Genomic DNA, 10,247 nt, shown 5'->3' with positions numbered 1-10,247 from the left:
ATCGAGTACATCTAGGTGTCGGACGATGGCATTTCGGACGATCTCAATCGAGCCAAAGCATCGTTGACCTTCAATTATTTGATGTAGTCATGATCAAGGATTGAAAGAGAAAACCTCTCAAGAAGTTCCCACAGATGGTGTCAACTGTTGCAACTGAAAATTGATGAACAATCTTCACAAATCGATCCTTGATCACGACCACTTGAAAAGAGACAAATAAAAGTGGCTTAGAGGACCTAAGGTGTACTCTAGGGGACCTCTCTGATGCCTAAGTAAGGGATGGACTTGAGAGATTTTTATGTAACAATAAAGTATGTTAGGATGAGATACCTTAACCTTTTCTCCAAATCCCTATTTATAGTGATAGAGGTTGACCCAATGGTGTAATGCCATTTATTGGCGAGTTATGGTGTGGGCGTGAATCTTTCCGGTTCTTATCTCATTGGTGTGAATCACTCTGCTTATTATAAGGCGGGTGTCAATTGCTCTAGTCGGGCGGTTGACTTGGGGGCGGTAACTGCCCTCATAATGTTGTGCTCTGGTATCTTCTAAGTAGGTGATATATTTGGGGTATATCAACCACACATGAGATTCATAGATGAAGTGGTCCAATTTGAAAAAATTATCACTCTCTCAATAACCATGCCTACAGAACTTCTTGTCGTGAATATACAATATAAGGGGTTGAGGAATTTTTTAATTTTTTTTTAAATTGAATTTATTTTTCAGTCATCCAAAATTTTTATAATATACAAAATAAAGAACTTGTTTAGTTATACAAAGTAATTTTTTTTTTGTTTTTTATTTGAAGACTTTAAAATAATCATAAAAAATACAATTTTTTTTTTCTAATTTCCCAAAAAAAATTATAAAAAACAGTATATGATATTATGAATTTTAGGGTTTGAGTATTGATTTTTGTCGATTTGGAAGAATCTCAATACATAAATCATACAAATCAAAGTTTAAGATTTGAAATTTTATATGCAAAGTAAGAGTTAGAAATTAAGAAAATGCTAAAAGGATATTTTTAACTTTTTTTTTATATAAATTTAGAAAATTGAAAAATAAAGCAACATTTTTGTAAGTATTTGAAAAATTAGAAATGGAAACCGAAACTATTTTCACAAGCAAATAGTATAAAAACCTTTATGATTGTTTATTTATTTCATACAAATTTTATAAAATTAGAAAAAGAGCTAGCCATGGGTTTGTTTAGTTTCAGAAAACAGATTTCATTTTCTATTTAATTTTCAAAAAATTATAAAAAATATTTACTTTTTCATTTTTACAATAATAGTATAAAATAAATAAATTACAATAAATAATTTTGAGACTATTTGCTAAAAAAATAGTTTTATTTTCTATTTCAAAATTTTCTAATGATTACAAAAAATGTGACCATATTATTTCATTTTCCAAATTTATGTAAAATAGTTAGAAAATATTTTTTTTCATTATTTCCTAGATTTTAAACTCTTTGCATATGAGAGCATGAAATTTGATCTTTGACTTTAATTTGTGTATATACAATTTCTTTTAAATCCACATAAATCTAAAAATTCAAGTCCCAAAATCCATGATTTCAAATATTACCTTATATAAAATTGGAAGATTATTTTTATGACTATTTTAAAATCTAAAATCAAAAATGAAAATATGGTTTGCAAATTTAAACAAATTATTTATTTTCTACCTTTCTACTATGAATCCTAAAAAATTAAATGGAAAATGAAAACTATTTTCCACACCTAAATGAGCTCTAAGTATTTTCATGTTTTTCATGCATGTAATTAAAATGCAAATGCATTCATATCAAAACTAGCAATCATTATTTTAAAAATTTAGGTTTAATTTAGATACCACCAACTAATTGACCGCACAGAGGCTAAATAATAGACAGTGATTCTGTTAAATACAGTAACACATTATCTTATCATGCACTCTCCCAAAGGCGTCGGACCTCTTGATTTATGACAAGCTTGGACCAGCTAACATATGATCCCAAAGGCTAAGCGATCAGCATTTTGAAGGGGATGGAGTGGCTTGGCAACACCTTTCTTGGCTCAAAAGGTTTGCTTTGTGGCCAGTGAAAACAAGTTCCAAGCCGTGGTGTCGTCGAACTTAGGGCTGATTTAAGAACTGTCCCACACCAGTCACCACTGCCAAACTCTTAATTAATGAACTGCAACTGCAGCCCAGACCATACATAATATATAGGTTACAGCAAACAGATACAACAAATTGAAATAACTATATACTAACCTGTCAATCACAGACAAAATGCACGCTTATATATAACCCATTAGTTAGCTAGGAAAAGAGTACTAGTTGCATTGATGCCTATACTCTTTGAGGCAGGATCCCAACATATATATAAATATGTTCATTTGTCATTTGTTAGGAAGCGAGAGGATCCCCAACTTTAGTGCTTTTCCCCGTAAAGTGACAGCATCCAACGTGCATTCGAAGACGCATACCAATCTAAAAGCTGGAGCTTCAATGAACAGATTTTTTTATTGGAGCCTGTCGGCTTCACCATACAGAGTTCTTGCAGATATGCATTGTACCCCTTTAAAACCAGTCCCTTTCTAGCTTTACAAGAAAGAAAACAAAAAATACCTTATTGAAAATGAATTGAAATATCTATTGATAATGTCACCCTCTAATTTGTTCCCACGATATATCCACGTGAAATTTCCTCAGATCTTTCTGTATGCAATGTCTTTTTCTGCTTTCAATTCTCTCTCTCCTCATCTCTTGCTTTTGCTTTTGTTTTTGTTTTTGTTTTTGGTTTTGGTTTTGGTTTTGGTTTTTCTTTATTAGCGCTTGTGATCTTGTACGGTGCAAGTAATATCCTTTATTCAGATTCGTAATTACCTTTTCCAGAAAAAAAAAAATGAATTATGTGGTTGGCATGATTAAATTTTGGTGAATTAATTATACCATTTATGAATTAAACTTTTATGAATGTCTAATTAAGTTATCCTTCAGGTCTGGATAAGTATTGCCCATGTTTGAAAATGTATTTTAGTCGATAAATTAATAAATACACAAGTTACTTGGCTAATCATCCTCCTCAAGTAAATATTCTATGAATTTTCTAAAAAATAAAAATAATTATTGTTGCATATTTAGTGCAACCATAAAAGTATATAAAAAGACAAATAGGAGTACAAACACAATTACAGTTGGGATACGGAATTCTCGCTATTTTTAAAAATATCCAAGCTCGATGCAATTTAGGCTTAACCTATGAAGCAGTGCAAAAGAACATTTCTTAACTTGTTCTTGGCAGCATGATAGTACTCAAATCAAATATTATAACTTTCCTGATTAGTACATGAAAATAGAAAAGTAAATAGCTTCGCCAAGGGGAAAATGCAATGAAAGTACCTAAGATTTAGATTTTGTGAATGACTCAGTTGGAATGAGAATGATATGAAATGAAAATGTTATACATAAGATTTATTTACATGCACATATGACCATTTTACAATACAAGAACTTAATAAATATATGATGTCTTTAAATTAAATAGACACATATGTAAGTTTTGAGTGTACTCAAGGATTAATATTTTGATTTTCTGAATTTATCATGCATCAATTACTTAATTAATTATAGATTTATATCCCTTTCTATGGTATATTTCCCTTTCCCAAGATACATTTTATAACAGTTATAAATACCATAACATTAAATACACTTACATCCCCAATGCATTTTAGTATTAACGTACGATGCATGTAAAGAGTTTGTTAATCCAAGAGGAATTATTATGCATGCTAAAAGTGTATTTTACATTGAACATTCACTTAGGGAGACATGTAATAATCTTTACTCCAAAGTCAATTAATAATGGTTTTAGATTTGGACTATGATTGCTTAAGAGAAATAAAGTTATGACTCTCACATAATAATCCAAGTGTTGAAATAAATTTTATTATCCAACATTGTGTGTAGATCCTAGTTTCATGACCATATTTGAGAATGAACCCAACAGGTGAAGTCCATTAATGATGCTTATGTACCCCTTAGAAACTCTATTTATAGGAGATAAATTTTCATTAATAGTACTCAACCTCCCACATTTTAAGATAAATCCACTTACACCATATGAATGAGTCAAATAAAACATTTACAACCGCCGTATGATTCCTTCTTCTTATCACTATTGACGGTCCATATGGTGGAAATTGATCGAAAGCATACCAATTCACAAAGAACTGGTTGAAAACATAGAAGTCACTCGAGCTTAGTTGAAAAAGCCTTCAAAGCACTTAAAGAAATAGGTGGACAAAGGGCAATGACCACAACAATTTGAAGTTGTAAACCTAATGCTTGCAAAAGTGCCATGGGAAACATTTCGATTTCTCAGTGGCAAGAACAAAAGACTTTTAAGACAATATGAAGGCCCAATTGATTGATGGAAAAAGTTGGACATGCATCTTATCGACTTGAACAACCAAAGTGGATGAAGAGCCATAGACTACTAGTTTATCTAGTGTTTCACCTCAACAACTTAAAGCTATTCCATGTTGGTGAAGAATATCTGGGCCGACAGTAGTCAAGGAGATCAACCATTTCCAAAATAAAGACTTCAATTAGAAATATCGAGGAGATCATTGCAAATAGAGTTGTCAATGAAGAAGGTCGTCAACAAAAACAGTACCTAGTTAAGTGGATAAGGTTGGGAGAATAAGAGAACAATTGGGAACAGACAAAAAACCATTAGTATGCCATGTAGGAGGTTCAAGACTTCTCCCTCCACCATTAATTATTTCACTCATTAATTCTTCTCTTCTTTTGAAAATTTTTTTTGTGAAAAATGAATGTTAAGAGCTTCCTATTTATAGAAAAATTTTGGGGAAGAAAATTGAATTTATAAAAGTATGGGAAAAGGGGTGAAATTATAATTTTTTTTAAAATTAAGAAATGGACATGGATGGGTTAGGTATGGGATAGGGATGGAGGTCATGTGGGAGAAATGAGATTGCTTGCCGACACTCCCATTTAATTAATTTTTAATTAATTACTTACTTAATTAATTAATTAATTTTTTATTTTTAAAATTTTTTTAAAATCATTATTATTAATATCATTGTTATTATTTTTAAGTTATGTTTTAGTATTTTTTTTTGAAAAACAATTAAATTCAAATTTCAAAAATTCATGTAGGCCTGACATGGTCTTGTGGGCCCCACACAACTCAAGACCCAAGTGGGTCTTATGTAACTCTAATAATCTTCACACGATTTTATGAGCCCTACATAATTTCGGGACTCATGTGGACCTTACACGATTTCGGGACTCATGTGGGCCCTACATAGGATACCTATATTATTATTATTATTATTATTATTATTATTATTATTATTTTACCATCTATTTTTACAAATTATGTCTGTCAAAACACTATTTTATGTATATGTATTTATTTACGTGTACAAACAGTGTCTATCCTTTTTATCCTATGAAATTCCATTTTGACAAGGTTGACCTCCAGGGAGTGACTGAGCCGTAATGGTCTCTGAGCACTCGCTAAGACAAGATTTTTCTTAGGCATCAAACATGTAATCAAAGATCCTACAGAAAAACACTTCTGTATTGATATTAACTTAATGACAATTATTATTATTATTATTATTATTATTATTATTATTATTATTATTATTATTATTATTATTATTATGCTTTAATCGTATATATATTTTTGGGTCATCATATTCTCCATTCCTTATAAAAATTTCATTCTCTAAATTTGCTATTTTAAAATGAGTACTGTATAATTGGTTGCGTTATTTAAAAAAGTAAATTGATCAATGATTTGGCTAAGTCTTAAAATAGATTGAGGGTCAATTTGGCGAAATATTTTATTTTGGGAACTAAAGTGTGAATCGTCGGTCTAATAGGGGTTGAAATGGAAAAGAAATTCAGAAGATATGGAAAAGAATAATTATATATATATTATACATGTCCTATAAATTAAAAATATATATATAAAACAAAATGAAACAAAATCTGACCTCTAGAGCCTTAGCTCAATGTCAACATCTATCAAAGTGCTAGTGGTGTCACTGCTAATTGCCTTGGTTCTTTCTTGGCGAAGTTGACCTATTGTAATGTCGCCAGCTTGGGTCAGAAAAACGGAAAAAACGCCTGTTTGTTCAGTAAGGGAGGAAGAGCTACCCTCTTCTCCTTGTGGCCTTTGGTGGGGATGCTCATAACGAGCCATCGGTGGCCTGTACATGAGTCTCAATGCATTTTGGATCTCTTGGCAATGGTGGAGTAGATCAGCATTATCACAAACCCTTAGTGTGGTGATTGCGATGCTACCATTGTAAGGGTTATGGTTCATTGGTGTGATGTTAGTTGTAAGTTTCATAGACGAAATATTGTCGATAGGGATGAGGATACAAGTGGTTTGGAAAATGGCAGGGGCACTGCTTGGAGCGGTAGTGGCGAAGGAGGTAAGATGGATAATTGGTGGGGCAGTAGTTGAAATAGTGGCTTCTTCAACTAATCTCCGCTTACGCCTACGATTCTCAAACCAAAAGCATACATTTCTCAGCTCGATAGTACCATACCGTCGGAGTCGTGCTACAAGCAAGATAGCCCGCTCCACAGAAGGGAGTTCCCTTTGATTGCTACGGAAGGCCTCCTTTAAAATATCCAGCTGTGCCTTGCTGGGTTTCCATCTTTGGATTAGCGATCTAGTGCTGCTCTCAGCAACTTGGAGAGTTGGGTGATTTGGCAACATTTTCGAGTAATGAGACAACTAAGAGAAAATTTGGGAAGAACTAATCTTTGCAAACCGAAATGTGGTTGTTCAAGATGGTAGAAAGCTGTGATGCTTAGAGTTCGAGGAGGGTAGACCCTTCTTATAGGGGAATGGCCTCATGCTGTGGAAATCGAGAGAGAGTGACGTGTGCCGCAAAAATCGAGAGAGAGCGACACGTGTCACGGATATCGAGCGACGCGTTTTGTAAAAATTGAGGGAGAGCGACGTGTGTCGCAAGAATCAAGAGAGAGCGACGCAGGTCACCGATATTGAGTGATGCATTTTGCAAAAATCGAGAGAGAATGATATGTGTCGTGAAAATTGAGAGAGAGCGATGCGTGCCTCGAGTGACACATTTTTGAAAAATCGAGGGAGAGCGATATGTGTCATGAAAATCAAGAGAGAGTGATGCGTGCTGTGAAAATCGAGTGAGCGACACGTATTGCAAAATTTGCGGACTCAAGGTTCTGTTCATGTTTCTACATCTTTATTGATGCTTTAACTATAATTAATACTCAAGTCACCACTTAGGTGGGTGGTATAGTGGTAAGGAACCAGCCGTGCATCCATGTGATTGCGGGTTCCAGTCCCCACTATGCCCAAGTGGTTTCATGCCCTGGCCTTACTTCGGGGGTAAATGAGCTATAGCCGATGATTTCCACCCATGAGGCTATTATATATATATATATATATATATATATATATATATATATATATTTTACTATACAAAGTTATTTTTTATATATAATATAGTAAAATTTAAGTTGTATTAACTTTTATAAATTTATACAAAATAAAAATTAAAGATTTCGTCAAAATTTGTACTCCTAAATCAAACTTGGATACTTGATGGGAATTGAATATGCAATGAATATATATATATATATATATATATATATATATATATATATATATATATATATTTAACTTGCACATGCTAAGGGATGTTTTTTGAATTTAAATATAATATAGTAACATTTAAATTTTATTTAATTCCTTATAAACTAATACAAAATTAAAATTAAAATTTTGTCAAAATATATATTCCTAAATTAAGCTTGAATGTATTGATGAGAACTGAATATGCAATGTAATAATACATATTCATATTCAACTTGTACATGCAAGGGAATTTTGGGTAAATCCATATTTCAGAATAGACCGTTTGTTCATATCTATTTCTATGTGTAGCACCTCTAAACCTAGTAGGGTCTAACATGCTATTTCTTATATTTTTAGTGAAAATAATAAAAATGAAAATAAATAAATCTCTGATATTATTATATTATCATATTTATATATATGAAAATTTGAAATTATTAATGCACCTGATAATTAATTATAAATCATCAATATGGGTACGTGTTTCTACAAACATAAATAACATATTTAAATTAATTAACGTGTCTTCAATAATACTACCATTTTTCTTAGAGAATTTAGGATTGTTATTTGTCCTTGGGAGTTTTCACGTTAATCTCATTTCTTCCAATGTTACTATCTTTAGGATCCCTTCTTAAACAATGATCAAATGTTATTTTAAAATCATAAATCTATTATTAACATATAATAATATAACAAACATGTTGACCCTATGGGTCATATCCCAGTTTTGATAATGACAAATACTCAAGTATTTGATGACTTTCTAGTTCATGTGGAGGTTTATATTAGCACATACACTAATGACACATGAAGTAAAGCTTGAGGACCCCGAAGACCATGTTTATTGTATTTCATTATTATTTAATTCGGGTCTGTAATATTTAAGTAGGAAAGGTCTGTAATATTAATGCATATCATACATTTAGGAACTACAAAGCTCAAAGACCTTAGAACAATTCTAGGTCTCTATACAAAATCATGACCTTGGAAAGACCTTAGGGTTAACCCTTCGATCGACCGATGCCGAATTCTTTTAGTATCCTAAAGAAGACCTAGAAATGACCCTTGGACACTCATACACACACACACACACACACACACACACACACACACACACATATGGCCAAATAGAATGAGTGATTACATAAGTGAAAAGAATCGAAATGCACTTGTGTTGCATGTTCGGTCGCTGGTACTTCTCAAGTACAAATTCCCTCAGTTGACCAAACCGGTGCTGGGTCAACAGTTTGACCATGGCCCAGTCGACCGAACTTGCTAGTTCATTTATACCCGATCGACCGAACTCCCTTAGAGTCAACACTTTGACTATCTAGTCGACCGTGCCAAAATTGTATGCCAACCACTTGGTTGACCGAGTTCCCACATATGGAACTCAACGGTCTGGTCGACTGAACTTGTTAGTTCATTTGATTCTTGTTCATTCGAATCAAGCAAAATGAAAAAAATCACCCTTGGACCTCGATGTTCGGTCAACCGAACCATGCACATCTCGGTCAACCAAACTTCCTTCGGTCGACCGGTGCTCTTGGGTTGTCCCATTATTTTTACCGTGGTTAATATTTTTAAATGGGATTAAATTGGTTAAAATATATTAAAACTTTTATAATTATTCCATATATGTTCTGAACGGTTATATTTTTGGGGAAGTCTATATATACCCTCTCATTTGGAATAATTAGTATGAGATTAGTAAAACAATTAGCAAATATCCTCTGAATCTCAAAAACCTATTTTTGCCTATTCCACTCCAAATACTCTCATATATTCATTCCCTTGATACATCTTAACATTGTGAGTATATTTTGTGTCCTAGTGCTTATTAGGTATTGCTGATACTCCCATTGTCTTGCTTGAATATTTGATATTGATTTTGGAGAGTTTGCCATAGTTTATCCCACAAATTTTTATTGATAAAATCTTGTATTGGGATAAACTCATAAGCTTAAGGATCTTTGCATTGTCATTGCAAGATTCCTATAGCTTTATTTTTGTGTGCAAAATATTTTATAAAACTAGATTTCAAACAACTCTTGTGCTAAATATATTTGAGAAAATATTTTTGAGGTTGTTTGAATACTCTGATTGACATTTTTGAAACCCTAAGCCTGTATTGAGATATTTTGTATTGTGTTTCAAAAAAAATCCTGTTTATATACTCTTGTGCATATTTTAGATTATCCATAATATTGAGTGTTGATTGCACACGTAGAACACCGAGCTTATAGTTCTTACATCATTGATGTGCATTGATTATATTAAGTTGTACTGGTACACATACCTGCTTGTGTAAGAAGCGTATTTTTGTGTACAAATTTTATACACATTAGTTGTATTCCAGGTGTGGGCTTGAAGAGGGAGACTAGCCCTGTTGAATAGTCCCAGACTGACTTAGACCCGATTAGGAAAGTTAGGTGCGTCATCCTGGTAAGGCGTGTTGGTTGAGTTCAGCCCCTTTAATTGACTTAGTTGTAAATAGTGTCGCTCCACCCATTTAGTGAGCTTATAGTGTAATCCTTGTGCTGGTATAGCTAAAGCAGGGACGTAGACATAGTTGGCC

General features: G+C 32.7%; 1 long non-coding RNA gene across 1 annotated transcript; it reads right to left on the bottom strand.

The window, feature by feature from the left end:
• Nucleotides 1-1,834: 1,834 nt before the first annotated feature.
• LOC131144557 (uncharacterized) lies at nucleotides 1,835-2,569 on the bottom strand. The gene is made up of 2 exons (XR_009133839.1): nucleotides 2,266-2,569; nucleotides 1,835-2,191 (listed from the first exon to the last, which is right to left on the bottom strand). It is a non-coding gene; the product is annotated as an uncharacterized LOC131144557 (long non-coding RNA).
• Between the last annotated feature and the right edge of the window lie 7,678 nt (nucleotides 2,570-10,247).

This window comes from Malania oleifera, chromosome 12 (genome assembly GCF_029873635.1).
Source record: "Malania oleifera isolate guangnan ecotype guangnan chromosome 12, ASM2987363v1, whole genome shotgun sequence".
Classification (NCBI taxonomy): Eukaryota; Viridiplantae; Streptophyta; class Magnoliopsida; order Santalales; family Ximeniaceae; genus Malania; species Malania oleifera.
This window is presented reverse-complemented; position numbering and strand designations above follow the sequence as displayed.